The sequence below is a fragment of the Acinonyx jubatus genome, chromosome C1 (assembly GCF_027475565.1).
Source record: "Acinonyx jubatus isolate Ajub_Pintada_27869175 chromosome C1, VMU_Ajub_asm_v1.0, whole genome shotgun sequence".
NCBI lineage: Eukaryota > Metazoa > Chordata > Mammalia > Carnivora > Felidae > Acinonyx > Acinonyx jubatus.
The window spans coordinates 60,589,732-60,606,401 of record NC_069381.1 but is presented as its reverse complement, the minus strand read 5'-3'; the positions used below and the strand labels follow the sequence as shown (position 1 = coordinate 60,606,401).

At 34.9% G+C, this 16,670-nt stretch overlaps 1 long non-coding RNA gene across 1 annotated transcript; it reads left to right on the top strand.

The window, feature by feature from the left end:
* Positions 1 to 4,792: 4,792 nt before the first annotated feature.
* On the top strand, positions 4,793 to 12,722 carry LOC128313893 (uncharacterized). Its single transcript, XR_008294969.1, has 3 exons — positions 4,793 to 5,760; positions 6,085 to 6,162; positions 10,660 to 12,722. It is a non-coding gene; the product is annotated as an uncharacterized LOC128313893 (long non-coding RNA).
* Positions 12,723 to 16,670: the final 3,948 nt, after the last annotated feature.

The following is a 16,670-nucleotide window of genomic DNA, read 5'->3' as shown; positions in this document are numbered from 1 at the left end:
CTTAATTATGTCTCAGCTCTTATAGATCTCAGGATCTTTTAGGTAAGAATGGTGGTAAAATGTTTTATTGCTTCAACTAATCTGTCAGAGGAAGAATCTCCTTGTAACTTACGGAAATTCTTTAGCTTAGAAGATCTTTAAAGAGTAATATCAAAGTAGGAGGCTTCATGATCCTATTTCAGGGCGATGGTGGTCTTAAGAACCCATATGATGTCCTCAACTGCATATCCTCCTATAATTCTGAAGGAAAAGATATTACCAGAATGGATAGAAGGATAGGATGGATAGAAGGCATTCTCTCTTTCCAGAGAGAATATCCAAAGAAGTGTTTTATAACTTATGTAGCCTATCCAAGGATAGAAAGCACAGAAAACAATATGTGTTAAAGGCTATGTTAAATGAGAAAAAAGTTCAGTTTTGATTAAAGAATCCATTGAATCCCATCCCTACGTCCCAGGTCACTGGGCAAATCATTTATTTTAAGGTTCAAGATTACCATGAGGAAAGTGAGGTTAATTCTTTCTACTCTCAGGAATAGCATGAAATTAAGAATATTATATATGAAAGTACATTACACAATGCTTTCTTGAAGTAGCAGACTCTCATGTCTGTTAGCAAATTTTCCCAAAGGCAGTGGTTCTCAACTTGACTACACATTAGAATCTCCTGGAGAGATTTAAAAGCCCAGTACCCTCCTGCAGCTTTGACTAGTGTTTGGTATTTAGATACTCCTAAAATTCTGTTTGTGACTCATATGTGCAGTGAAACATTGTCTGACATGACCTTAACTTTGCCCTTGGAATGGTCATTATTTCTGTGAACTTCCCAACCAGTTATTCTATAAATTCTTATGCCGAACTTTGGGGATGTATGCAAAAGTCTGTGTTGTGCAGAATTCAGAACTGAGCTCACACCCTTGGTCTGCCTAACTATGATGCACTGCTCTGTTTACTTAGGTATACCCTCTTCCAGGCTTGGGTAGGAGGCCAGAGTTCCCAGTGAGAAAGACAACCATAATCCAACATTAGCATTTCCTGCTGAAACCTCTCAGACACATAGGTTGGGGCAATAGCCTGACCATCTACTTCCCTCTCTCTGCCTTTATCTCTAATCTTTCAATTCCATCTGGGTAGTGCAATCACCCTTATGTAAAATTCTATCATCAATTTGGTGCTCATCTTGACATACTAAAAAGGGTGTCAAAATATCATCAACTGCATATTTATGTCCCCCCCAAATTCATATGTTGAAACCTATTCTCCTAATGTGATGGTATTTGGAGAGGCAGACTTTAGAAGTTAATTGAAGTAACTTCTTTAGAAGTTAAAAGAAGTAACTTGAAGGTGGGATTAGTGTCCTTATAAAAGAGACCGAAGAGAGCTCCTTCACCCTTTTCACCATATCAAAACACAGTGAAAAGATGGCCATTTATAAAACAGGAAATAGGCTCTCATTGGACATGAAATCTGCTGGTAACTTGGTCTTGGACTTCCCAGTCTCTAGAACTGTGAGGAATAAATTTCTGTTGTGTTTAAGCCATCTAGTCTATGGTATTTTGTTGTAGTAGCCCAGACTAAACCACAAATAAACTTAGAAAACTTTCTTTTTCAACAAAGACTGGTTTTGAAGCCTATTGTTTACTCTTATTTTCTAGTTAGAATAAGACTCAACTCTTACATTTCTTCCTTGTTAGTCATTGTTCCATGTGTTTTAAAATACTTTTGTTGGACTGAACAGTAGATCTCCCGTGTCCACATCGCAGGTAAAAGAAGACACACTAATTCTCAGCTTTTATTTTTCTTTTGCCGCAATGTTTGGGAAAAACAACACTTAAAAGCTTATAGGAGAGGAATAGCTACCTATCCTAGCCCCAGTAAAGAATAACCCTTCCTATAATTATTGCCCTCCTTTTATTCTTATTTTACAACCTAATTTTAAGCCAAAATGCTTTTGATCAATATATTATATGCTAAATTCTAGAAGTTTTATTCCTAGTCCTTTATTATTAGTATAGTGCCTACTATTGTACTAGTAATGGTATTATTAGTAGAGTGCCTGTGTCTATTCACTGTGAGAGACTTTTAAAATGCTAGTACCTAGGGATGAGAATTTCTAAGCTCTGTTGTTCTTTGCAATGAGAGTAGCACTTTATGAATCACTATATATGCAGATCATCTGTGATCTACAACATAATTATATCCATCCTTTAAGAAACTGTTTATAGAAAAGTCTTATGACTATATTTCTATGTTACTTGTAATTTGCAAATCCAAGACATTAAAAAAAAATTATGGCAGATGATTCTCTAGAAGGTAAAATGAATAGAGGGGGTATCACACAATTTGACATTTTCTCTCACTTCCATCCTAGTCATCTTACAGGATTTAGAAATTTAGGAAGGGAAATTCTGGCTCTAGCCCCTATATCAGAATTCTTGGTTCATATTCTACTTGGCCATTGTGATGGAACCTCTCATTGCTCACTGATGGCTGTGTTCTCTTCTTAGACTTGTAACTAGACTGTATTTTCCCACCCTCTTATAGCAGGTGTGGGCTTGTAACTGAGGCATGGTCAATTAGATATGAATCATTTCCACATATAACTCATAGTGCATCCTTCCTATTTTTTTTCTTTCTTTTTTTTTTTTTTTTTTGCCATAGTGACGCAACGGAGAGGATTCTGAGGACCTTGGGGGTGAGGAAAGGGCAAAACTATAGAGTGGAAGGAGACCTTAGGAGAAATACTCATTTGCTTTAGTTTTCCTAGCCAGAGGAGTTAGAAGAGGGTAAAATAATTGTAAAAATATTCTTCTTGGATATGGGAAATTTACAAATTTTTGACTCCACCATTACATGATCCTATGAGGGCAGAGAGACATTGCCTATTCTTGTTGTTTTTTTTCCCCATATATGTTATTCCTCAAGTTTCTTACAATGCATCTCTAGATAACTGATTTTGTTTTATTTTTAAAAGTTTTTTAAGACATAAAAGAGGAATCATTTGATTTGGTAAAGGTCTTAAGAGTTTCCATATCAAAAAAAAAAAAGTTTCCATATCACAATCATTTAGTCATTTTTTAATTCCCATTTTAGGTTTTTAGGAATGTTTATGCTTGCCATTATCTCTGACCTCATCCTGTGTTCCAAACTGCATTATCCTTTCTCCCTTCCATATATAAAGAATAATTTTCTTCTATCAATTATTTAAGCTCACATAAAAATTATATATAAAATATTCCAAGTATATTGTAAAAGTATACTTAAACAATAGAAAACATACTACTTATTAAATATATATTATAGTATAAATTTTAAAAGTATATTTAAAAAGTGAATTTAATGAATACCTAGCTTTTTTCCCTCCCACTCTTACTCTTCCAGGGTAGCCACTGTTAATAGTTGGGCATATAGCCTTCCAACTGTTTTCTATTTATATATACATAAGTGTTAAATTTTTTTTTAATTTTTCTTTATTTTTGAGAGGCAGAGAAAGACAGAGCACAAGTCGGGGAGGGGCAGAGAGAGAGGGAGACACAGAATCTGAAGCAGGATCCAGGCTCTGAACTGTCAGCACAGAGCCTGATGCAGGGCCCAAACTCATGAACCATGAGATCATGACCTGAGCTGAAGTCGGATTCTCAACTGACTGAACCACCCAGGCACCCCATAAATGTTAAATTTTAAGAAAAAAGGTTTAAATTTCTACCACATTAAACATAATTTTAAAAACCTACAACTATAAGATTAGCGAAATGTTGTTTTACATAAGCCCTATTTTTCTTTACAGACCTTGAAATTAAAATATTAATTCCAAATTTACAAAAAAGTTAATTTTTTGAGCAGAGTTTATGAAAAATTTACATGCCTCCATGTGTAATTTCTGATGGCCCAAGGTGATTCAGAGCAATCCATGGAACCTGGATTGGGTTCATTGACTCATTTTTGTCATAATATTGAAAAAGAAAATGATGCTTAATTGTATGGTTAAATTGATACTGTTTCAATTAGTAAAATATTTCTGTACTTCTAATGTGATATGTTTTCCTTTTCCCCCCCTCTCCTCTTTTCAATTATTATTAAATCAACAGCCTTGAAATTCTTCAGGAAATTCAGAAATTATAAGCACATAAAATTTAAAGCTATTTTTATTGGATTGCATTATTACAGAATATATTCTATTCTGTATATTATTAATTTTGTAAACTTTTGAAAATGCAGAAATACAGGCATCTTTTTATGTTCTACGCATCTTTCTTAACACATTTTTAGTTGACCTTTCCTTCCCTTCCCTTCCTTCCCCTCCTCTCCTTCCTCTTCTTCTCCCTCTTCCTCCTCTTCTTCTTCCTCCTTTTCCTCCTCCTCTTCCTCCTCCTTCTCTTTCTTCTTGCTATTATTAATAAGTTTCTGGGCCTATCTTATAGATATATTCTTATGAACATGTGTGTATACATCTGCTGGATATATTTTAATAATATTTTCTTTAACGTTTATTTTTGAGAAAGAGAACATGAGAGGGGGAGGGGCAGAGAGAGGGAGATACATAATACAAAACAGGCTCCAGGCTGGCTCTGAGCTGTCAGCCCACAGCCTGACCTGGGGCTTGAACTCATGAAACTCGAGATCATGACCTGAACCAAAATTGATCACTCAACTGACGGAGCCACCCAGGTGTCCCTGCTGGATATATTTTAAAAGTAAAATTGATAAAATTGGCCTCCAAAACCACTGTGCAATCTTATACTCCACTGCCTTGTATGGTCCGATGACTACTTTGGTAGATATTTCATGGGTTGTTCATTGAACTCTATTTTGAAGGCAGATATAAATGTTAGTAACACTAGCATCTTGGGGCTAATACCATCATTCAATTCTAGACTAAATGTTTGTGTCTTCATAATTTTAAGCCCTAACCCCTGGTGTGATGGTATTTGGAGATGGGTCCCTTGGTAGGTAATTAGGTTTATATGAGACCAAGAGGATGGATTCCCCATGGTGGTATTTGTGCTCTTAGAAGAAGAGGAAGACACTAGAGACCTCTTTTGCTCTACCATGTGAGCAAGAGGTGACCATCTGTAAACCAGGAGGAGCACTCCTGCCAGACGTTGAACATGACAGTATCTTGATCTTGGACTTTATAGCATCCAGAACTATGAGAAATAAATGTGTGTTGTTTAAGCCATACATTCTATGGTATTTTGTTTTAGTAGCCTGCGCTGACTATGACACATTCTATCGTCCTTTAGTTATTTTGTATTTCAAAGAACTAACTACAGCCCGGTCTCCCTTTCAGTTCCATTTACCAGTAATTTTGGGTTATTTCAGTATCTTCCTAGGGGAATTCCGTTTTTGGTGCAATGTCTTTTATTTATATTATATCAAAGGTTTGTCAGCTTTTTTGAGATTTCTCACTATTTTATGTGTAACAAGCTACCCCAAAACTAGATGGCTTAAAACAACCATTTATTTATTTCAAGATTAGAGTCAGCAGAACACAGTTCTCATTATCTGTGGTAGGCTTAGCTGATACTTACTGGGCTTATTCATGTGTCTGGAGTCCGTTGCTTCAGCAGTCAGGGGGCTGGCTGGATTCAGACAGCTTAGTTGAGACCGTCTCGATGCTTGTGTCCTCCCTCATTATTCCACAGCCTAGTCTGGAAGACAGAGTCCCAACAGCAAGAGGGGAAGTGCTTAAACCTGCTGATTCCTGGGCGTCACATCATATTGCTTCCTCTACATTTGATTGACCAGACTAAGTCCTAAGGTTAGTTCAAAGTTTAAGGGATGGGGAATAGGTGCCAACTCTTAACGAGCTTCACAAAATGGAAGCCAGTAAGCAGTATACTACAGAATCCATCTATACTGTTTCTTGCGATTCCTTTTATGATTTTAAGCTGCCTTGCTTCTTGTTGAAACCAATCCTTTCCACTCCATCTGCACTAAAGCCCAGTTGAACACAGGATTGACTTTCCTTTTCTTTGCTATTTAATGGTCCTCTTTTTTCAATTTTTATATATAGTTTTCAGATATATAAATGCCTCTTTGTTTCATTAAAATTAGAGGTTTTGCTTCTGTTTCTTTCCCTTAGGTTGACAAAGAAATGAGAATCATCTTTATTACCTTCAAATTGAAAGTGGGCGGCAAGTTCTTAATACGACTGAAAATAGTAAGTCCTTACTCCATCTTTTTATTGCATCTATTTTCAAAAGTGTTTGAGGGCAAATCAAGCCTTTCCTTGAGAGTTTAAATTTAAAGTCCAATCCCTTTTCTCATGTTGCCATCTTTGTATATAAGAAGCAGTATTCAAAACAAGCTGCCTGAAACAAATTATCTCACAATTCAGTGTTCTAGCTTGCATTGCCTTTCACTGTCTATTTTAGAGAAGAAAATGAAGGAATCTTTTATTGCATGTGTCACAGTTAGTGTAATATTTCATTGCTATAACAAATAATAATTATTTCACTCTCATAATAGTTTACATAGAGGGCTCTTCAAAATTGTAGGTTCATTCCTACTATCTTATTTCTTTGCTGTATTGAAGGGCATTATTCTTTTTTTTTTAAGTTTATTTTTGAGAGAGGGAGAGAGAGAGAGAGGGAGAGAAAGATCACAAGCACAAGCAGGGGAGGGGCAGAGGGAGAGGAGATAGAGAATCTGCTGACAGTGCAGAGTCCCATATGGGGCTTGAACTCATGAACCATTAGAACATGACCTGAGCCAAAATTGAGAGTCAGATGCTTAGCTGGCTGAGCCACCCAGGTGCCCCTGAAGGGCATCATTCTCATTTGAAGGCTTATGTTGAGTCCTAGGACTGCCTATGAGTCTGCAACAGTTCACTGCAGGGTGTATGAGATAGGTCTGGAAGTGTACACACCATTTCTGTTCATATGTCATGATCTAGAACATAATAATGTGCCCCCATTAAGTTGCAGGTAAGTCTGTGACATAGAGAATAACTGGACAACCATGTGCTGGCAATACTCCCTTACTCAGGAAAGAAGGTATTCTAGTTACTATTGCTTCATAATAAAGCACTGTAAACTTCATGGCACCAAAAAGCCTTTTATTATGCTCACAAATTCTGCAGATCATTAAAGCAGAAAGGATCAGCTACAGGAAAAGCTATGCTATGGCCCACAATGTATGAGAATTCAGCAGGGTAGACTGACATATCTGGGGGTGACTTGAGAGGGAGACTGAGACAGCTGAGGCTAGAAGATCTATTTCCAACATGGCTTTTCAGTCCCATGTGCGGCACCTGGGCTAGGAGGACTCAGGCTGGGATCACATGGTACTGTCCACTGAAGTACACACATGCGACGTGTCTGTATCACTTGAGCCTCTCATGGCCTACCAGCCAGGTTCCAGGAGGGAGTATTCTGAGAGCAATTGTTGTAAGAGAACCAGCCAGAAGCTACATGGCCTTTTCTGACCTAGCGTGAGAGGCCACGCGGCATCACTTCCTCTATGTTCTATTGGTTACAAGCAAATTGTAAGGATAGCCCAGTCAGTGGGAGAGAAATAAAACTCCATCACTTGTTTGAATTGTGGCAGTGTCACACTGTAGGAGAGAATGTACAATGAAACGTATTGTGAGCAACATTAGAAAAAACATCGCCACACAAAACAATAGATTTTTGCAAATGACAAATAAACTCGACCACAGTCTACATTAAAAGACAAGTAAGCAGAATATACAACACAGCCAATTGAAGTCAACAGCCAACACATCAGAAGCTCAAACAAGTTGAAGCATATTATTTTTCCTTGTAACCTACACTCCCTTTGAAAAACTCACTCCTCTCGCTTTTCCAAAAACAACATGCAATTTTCAAGTTTTTTGCCTTTACTCATGCAGTCTCTCAGTTTGAAGTTATCTCCCCTACATTATTTATTGAAATCCTTCAAAAGAGACTTAAATACTATCTCCTTAGAAAAGCTGTCACTAACAATGATCTCTCCAACAGCAGTTAATCATTCCCTCTCTGATTGCCACAGTACAAGTATGTCAAATTCTAGTTAGCACTTACCCTATTCTACTTTTATTATGATTACATATTTATAGATGCAATTTCCCCATTAGTCTGTATAGTCCTCCAGAGATACATCTTATCTGTGTTCACTTTTGTTTTCTCAAAAGGCTTTGGTTACAATAGGCTGCTTTATTAATCACCATAATAAATTGAGATGCAAATGGTCCTAAATTAAATAAGCATATATATTTTAAGTGTTAATCCATAAGGAGGCCTACCTCTAATTTATGTGTGATCTCTTGTATGACTGGAGAAGGTTAGAAGTGGACAGAGTGAAGCAAATGGAGGAAGATTTTGGAAAATGGAGGGGATTCAGATCTTGATATTTTAGCATATTCTAAGGAGGGGAAATATGCATTTTCCCTCTGGTGCAATCAGTTCCAATATGAGTGAAAGCAATAGTCTATAAAAGCTTCCTTATTAGTCCTATTCAATCCTGACTGCTTAGTGATTAGAAAGTTAATAGCTTCTTAGCCACATCTGGAAATTCAGGAAGAATTAAATCTTTATCCTCATTAGATTCTTATGCTCCCAGATGCTATGGTGTTTCCTTACAGTTTTGATTCTGGCTTTAGATACAACAATCCATATCAAAGGCCAAGGCCTCTGTTAACATCCCTTCCCTCTGGAACCCCATTGAGGTTTTACTTTGCCTTGTGAATCATAGCCCAAATGTTCATTCTTTCCTTCAGGTTGATTTAATAGATCTTCCCCCATTACTGTCTGTCAGACTGTGGCTACAGCTGGCTAACATGGAGCTGTAACTGCTTTTGGTTAATGTCACCCTAGAGTCAGGATGAACCAAGCTCAGAAGCCACAACCTTCTTTGTTAATTTTATCTCCACCACTCTCTCTGTGGCCCCTGAAAATAGCTAATTATTGAAACTTTTCTTCCTCTATAAGCTAGAGATAAACATATTGATTCATTTCTCAGGGGTGTTGAATGGTTTAACTAGGACTATAAAGGATATAAAAAAATGTAATTCGATGCTATATTAGGTGCTGTTAGCAACATATTACTAATTCCATGAGTCATCACATTTGTATCACACAACTTAGCTATTCTTTGCTTTGATAATGATATTTTTTTCATGCCCACATTACATTCAATTTTGGAATCTTCATGCCTGTTCAGTATTCCTGAGCAAATAGTGATCATGTGTTGTGTTTCCTTTTCTTCAGTTTATAATGACTTAGATGATTCCCCTAAGATAAAACATTTTAACACTTATTCATCCCAGCTATGCTGTAAAATCAGTTTTTCAACCAAACTTTTAACAAAAATGATTTGCTGATTTTAGAAAAAAATCTATAAAACTTATGCTTATAATTTTTTTTTAAGTAAAAAGACCTATTTCTCTGGTAACCTATAAATTATAAGCGTCTAATAGTTAAGTGTTGAAAATATGTTCTGGGTTTTGATAAATCCTTAAGTAGGTACTATTATTTTCTATGTGTTAAATGTTGCCTTTTTTCATAGCAAAGTCTGTATTTGACTCGCCTTTCCTTTAATTTCTGTCCTTTTCACTTCCTCGTGATTTGACTTGGGACCTGAGTAAATATAATCATGTTTTATAGATTCTGAGAATCACATCTAAAATTAGGATGCATCTTACAATCACTGATATTTTACAGCTGCTGTTGATCAGATGACAGCCGTGGCACGGTGTGTTAACTTGATGGTATTTGTCATACTGTCATTACATAAGTAGGGCTTGTATGTTTCTCACAATAACTTGTTTGGAGTTTAGTTGACATTTCAGATAACTTTAAGAAGTTTGCTCTATGGCTCAGTATTTTAACAAAGGTTATTTTGTATACTGAAAGTTCCGGGAAGAGAACCATGTGACATTAATTTCGTATGGTTGAAAGAACTATTTGTCTTTAGAGAGATGACCACAGTTCTACATTTTCTTGCAAATTGACACATAAATGCTTTCAAATACCTAGGGGAAAAATTTTTGTGTGTCCCAATACACCTCCTTTTATTTTTAATTTAATTTTTTTAAAGTGAAATGACGTATCAATTTTAGGTATATAACATAATGATTTGGTATGTGTATATATTGCAATATGATTACAAGTTTGGTTAACATTCATTACCATAAATAGTTATGATTTACTTTTGTCTGTGATGAGAACTTTTAAGATCTACTCTCTTAACCATTTTTGAATATACAATACAGTATTATTAACTATAGTCACTATTTGTACATTATACCCTCAGGACTTCTGTTTGGAAGTTTATATCTTTTAAGTGCCTTTACCCATGTTGTCCACCCTCCACCACTGACTCTGGCAACTACCGATCTCTTTTCTGTACCTATAGGTGTGTTTATTTGTTTTTCAGATTCCACATATAAATGAGATCATACCCCCCTGACAGTGAAACTGTCTAACTTATTTCATCTAGCATTATGCCCTTCAGTTCCATCTGTGTTATCAAAAATGATAGGATTTACTTTTTTAATGGCTGAATAATATTCCATTGTATCTATACTACAATTTCTTTATCGAGTCTCCCATGAATGGAAACTTAGATTGTCTTTATGTGTTGGCTATTATAAATAATGCTACAGTGAGCATGAGATGCAGATACGTCTTTGAGAGAATGATTTCATTTCCCACAGATAAATACCCAGAAGTGGAATGGCTGGATCATATGGGAGTTCTTTTTGTAATTTTTGAGGAGCCTCCATGCTGTTTCCACAGTAAGTATAACAATTTACATTCCCACCAACACTGCACAAGAGTTCTCTTTTTTCCCACATACTTGCCAATACTTGTTATTTCTTGTATGTTTGTTTTGTATTGTTTTGCTCTTTTTTTTTTTAGGCTTTTTTTGTTGTTGTTAATAGGTATGAGGTGATATCTTACTGTAGTTTTCATTTTCATTTCCCTTATTATTAATGTTAGACACTTCTTTATGTAATCCTTTTGGTCAGTCGTATGTCTTCTTGGAAACATGTCTATTCAGACCACCTGCCCATTTTTAGTTGGATTATTTTTTTTGTGTTGAGTTGTATGAGTTCTTTACATGTCTTGGATATTACCCCCTTATCAGATATATGGTTTATAAATATTTTCCCCATTCGTTAGGTTGCCTTCCATTAATGGTTTCCTATGCTGTACAGAAGCTTTTCACTTTTAGTTGATTCGTAAATAGATGAGGCTGTGTTACATTTTTTTAGTGGGATACATGCAAAAAGATCATCTACCATATATTAAGCAAGGTTTGAAGGCAGGAGAAATCGACAATCCCATGGAGCAGATGAAAAATTTCAAAACAGAACGAGGCTGGTATGATCAATTCATGCATTGTACAGGACAATGTTGATATGGTCTCCTATTATATTTTGTCAGGAACTTCCTGCTGACTTTAAACAAAAACTGCTTAACTTCTAGTGACATGCAATTCAGTGAGAAAGATGGTGAAATATTGTGTGTCATAGTTGAGTTTTTTTTCTTAAAAGTGCATAAAATAATGACATCTTACATTAGATAGAATCTAGATTTAAAGATTATAGTAATAAAATTATACTGATAAATATAGGAAAAAGAAGTTAAAGCAAGATTTTTATAAAGCTATTTTTAAGGTACCATTTTTATGTTTTTTTTCTTTCTAATTTTCAATAATAAGGCACCATTACTGTGTGTTTTCACCTAAGACATTGTACTAATCACTTTTATTCATATCTCTTTTATTATTTGTTTCTGTTCAGTAAGGCAAATATTACTATCTACATTTTATAGATAAAAAATTGAAGGCAAATATTACTATCTACATTTTATAGATAAAAAAATTACAAAAATTACAAACAAGGCCTATAGCTTGGCAGACCCAGAGTGGGGACCAAAACTTATGCTCACGTTATATTTTCTGTCAATCATTCATTAATGATTCTAAGGAAGTATTTCTTGTTCCCTTCTACCTGAAAGTCTACCAATAATAGATGTATTTACAGAAATCTAGCTTCCAGACTTTACAGAATGTGTTGCGTTAGGTCTTTAATCATTTGGGTCTGATTAGATTGCTATGCTGGTAAACTCCCTGTTTGCTTTCAGATTCATGCTCCACCCTTCCACTGCTTTCCTTTAGATTATAAGACCCAACATTTACCAATTTCATTTCCCTTTGATTTCCAGGGAAGCTCTGGCAGAAGGCTAGGGGTGTGTGATGAGGGGAGAAACCAGATATTTATTCCCCTCTCTCTCTACTTATTCAGGAAGCTGGTTTGTTTCCTCCACACCTCCAGCACTAGCTGCCCAGGCTGGCTGTGTTCTGACAATACCATCTCCTTCCTTGTCCTTTTGGTGCTAAGGGTGTAGCTCTTTCCTGATATTGCTAATCTCTGTGTTGTCTTACTGTCCTTGATTCATTTCTTAGCTCTTGCATATATCTCTTGTATAACCAGTTTTTTTGTACAGATTCTCTCCTTGAAAGATCTAAAGTTATTTCAATGAAAAAACCCATTAATTGCCTTAATACATTTATTAAGGACTTTCATTAAAAGACAGCAGGTCCTCTTGTTACTGGATCTACTTGGTCTAGATTACTATTGGACATATATTCAAAGAGAAAAGATGACAATTTAGCTCCCTGTATCTGTAACTAATTTGTTAAGTCATGGGAATCTTAGCACTTTTCTTTCTTCCTTTCTCCTTTTCTCTCTCTCTTTCATTTTTACATACAGAAAAGTACCTATCCATATATATATATATATATATATATATAGAGAGAGAGAGAGAGAGAGAGAGAGAGAGAGGGAGAGATAAAATGAATAAATGATTATTCATACTTTTTAAAATCTTATTTTAGTTTTGTGAGTTATATTTTTCAAGAAATGTATCCATTTTATTAACATTTTTATGCTTATAAAATTATGCAAAATACCCTATTAACTTTTAGTAACTGTACAATCTATAGTGATAGACCTTTAACTTTTGAAATTGGTAATTTATTTCTTCTCTCTTTTCTCTTGATTAAACTTTGAGTATATGTGGTTGATTATCTTTCAGTCAACCAACTTTTTTTTTTTTTAAGTTTATTTATTTTGAGAGAGAAAGAGAAAGAGCATGAACAGGAGCAGAGAAAGGGAGAGAAGGAATCCCAATCAGACTCCACATTGTCAGCACAGAGCCTAAGATGGGGCTTGATCCCATGAACCCTGGTGATAATGACCTGAACCGAGATCAAGAGTTGGACACCCAACCAGGGTCCCTCAACCAAGTTTTGACTGATCTCTATTTCATAATGTATTTTTACTTTTTATTAATTTCCTCTATTTTCTTTTTATTTCCTTTATTCTATTTTATTTGGGCTTAATTTACTCTTATTTTGTACTTACAATGGCTCCTTGGATAACTGATTTTAAGCCTTTCTTCTTTTCAAATATGTACATTTTAGGCTATAAATACTCTTATACACATAGATTTATCATATCTGTCAAATTTCTATATGCCATATTTTATTATTTTTAATCAAAATATTGTTAAATTTTCTTATGACTTCTTTGAGTCATGTTATTTGGTATTGTTTAATTTGAAAATAGGGACTGTCTAGCTATCTTTTGGTTATAGACTTCTGGCTTACAGCCACAGAATCAGAGAATCTTTAGAATTTTATTAAGGCTTTCTTAATTACCTTGCATATGGTAAATTTTGTCAATGTTTGGGTTTTTTTGCATATTTGAAATAATATGCATTTTCTTTCTTTTTCAGTGTATTTTTTTCTCTATGTATCAATTAGATCAAATTTGCTAGTTACCCTTTATACCAGATCTTCTCTACGCTCCTAATTTTTTTGTGTGCTCATTAAGAGAGGTATGTTACAGTCTCCCATTATGTTTCTTTTCATTCCAATAATTTCATTTGTTTTATAGGTATGGTTTCGGATGTATGGTGATTTCGACATGTTGTCTCTCCATATTTTATTTCTACTTCCCACATCTATTCTTCATATTTAATTAATTATAATTCTAAACTAATGAAGTCACCTCTTTCATCAGTGAGATATGATTGCATACTACTCAGAGGGCCTCAAGAGCTTGCATGCTTCTTCCTCTGCTGGCTTCTAGTTTTATGGTACATCAACCTTTGTTTTGTTTCTGTAGCTGATTATGTGACTTTGCCTTTGCACTGCGTAATCACCAGTTTTTGCCACTGCTCATGGCCCTGTATCGACTGTCTTCTCTTACTTGCAACACTCTTTTGATCCGCTTATATCCTACCTGTAGGCAACTCCTTGTTATCCTTTGAAAATATCAGAACTTAAGAAAACCCCCATTACTACCTCACAGACCTCAGACTAGGTTAGGTATCCTTTGTTTGAAATCTCCTGGCTCTCTGTAGCCTTCTACTTGAACACTATTAAAGTTGTAACTTTATGGATGCATTTGATTATAGGTCCAGAAAAATATTCCTTTTTTTGCTTATCAGCATCTATTACAGTATTTGATACATAATAAAATAATAATATTGATAGTAACAATATTTTATGGGGTGCCTGGGTGGCTCAGTTGGTTAAGTGTCTGACTTTGGCTCAGGTCATGATCTCATGGTTCATGAGTTTGAGCCTTGCATCAGGCTCTCTGCTGTCAGCATGCACCCTCTTGGTATCCTCTATCTCCCTCTCTCTCTCTCTCTCTCTCTCTCTGCCCTTCCTGTTTGCGTGCACACACTTGTGCTCAGTCTCTCTCTGTCAAGAATAAATAAACAGAAAAAAACAGTTCTTTAAAAAATAGTAATAATATTTTACTTCTCATATATTTCAAAAAACATAATAAGTATTTTACATGTGTTGCCTTAATTTTTCTTCACGATGATCTCATAGAGTTTTATATTAGCATCTTAATTTTATAGATGAAGAAACTAAGGCATAGAGAGATTAAGCAATACTTCCAATACTGCAAAATAGAAAGTAGTAGAGCTAAGGTATGATACAGTGTGTTTGACACCAGATTTTGAGCTTCTAATGAGCACATAGTGCCCCTTGCGTAAGAGATCAGCAAACAAATGAACACCTCAATACTTTTGTTGGCGTATATAACATAGCATCTCCCCTATCAACATAGTCACTAATTTTAACCTACTGTATGCTAGGAATTAGGATTTGTATCATAATTTCCTACTTACCTGGCCGTTGTATTATCTGTGTCTCATTTGATTCTCAAAATACACTCCTGCTACAGATAAGAAAGTTGAGGTTTACAGGGTCACTGTGATATCCCTAGACGAAAGTAGGTAAGAGATAACAGAGTAAAGGCTAACTTCCCATGTCAGCTTATTTTGAGTTTCATCATTATTTAACTACCCTATGAATCCTACATACAGGTCAGTAGATGTCTTATACCAAAGTACCTAGAATGCTTGTTCAAATAGCTTCCCAGATGCCACTCCAGACCTATTAAACCCAAATCTCCTGAATGTAATACTAGAAACTATATTTCTTATAATATAGTGAATCTGCTCCACTTTGGTAATCGCAGCCTAACCTATATGCCCTAAGAGTAATAAAAACACAAAAGAACAGACAACCGATATTCTTAGCATCTCAAAGCATTGTGTACCTTAGCCTAGTATTCTGTAAGAGTCATATTTTGTTTCTCTTATAAAATAATAAATTGATAAAATAAAAATAATAGACAAAAAATTTTTAGAACACCTAGAAGCTTAGTTTCTTGTATCCCAATTCTCATATAATTTTATAACGCTGTACTTTTTAGATAAAAATTATGACTACTTCCTTTAGACACATTCTTATCATGGTAATACATTGTTTCTTATAAACTTCTGATAGTTATAGTTGAGAAGAAATGTTATGTTTGCAAATGTGGAAGTTACCTTGCATCTTCCTCATTTAGATTGGAAGGTGTCTGCCAGTTGACTGGCAGTTTTATTTTTAAATTTTCACAAAGAAGAACTGTTGGAATATAACACTTTTAAAATGATATCATGTTGCTCTGTTTGAATCACTGTCATTTTTGTTGTTGTTGCATATATTTTGTAACATTAAAATCTGCTTATAGTTTCTGTATTTCAAATGCATCTATTGGTAATATAATTCTAAGGCATTAAAAGACATAAATGTGTCCATTTGCTTAGGAAATAGAAGCAGGTCTATTCAGTATTATTATTTGGTTAGGACAAACACATTTTTTGTTTCTATATTCAAACAAAATAGTCAGTGAGTACTTAAGTCTAGGTAAATTTTGCTTTCTTCACACAAGAGTGATCTACGTGAAGAGAAAACAAAGACCAGGAAGGGTATAATTTTCTATGTAAAAAGTTTACAATAAATGCATTACAGAAATGTCTCCTCACATATTACAGCAAAATTCCATATAACTTTAATTCTTAAAATATTAATTACCAGAAAGACACATTAAAGATTCAATACAAAGTCTATGTGCTAATATTAGCACTTGGATATGTTATAAGATATACATTTATAGACTTCGGGGGAAAAAAAGTTAGAAACACCATAATGAATTCATTACTCTAGTCAATATTGCATGTCCTGTAGCAGGAAAGAACATTTTAACAAAGACTTTTAAGATTTAAAATTGCATATAAATGATAATTATTTTCATGGTCACGCTAATCAAGACTAGATTAGCATGGTCATTAGAGTAAAATGTGG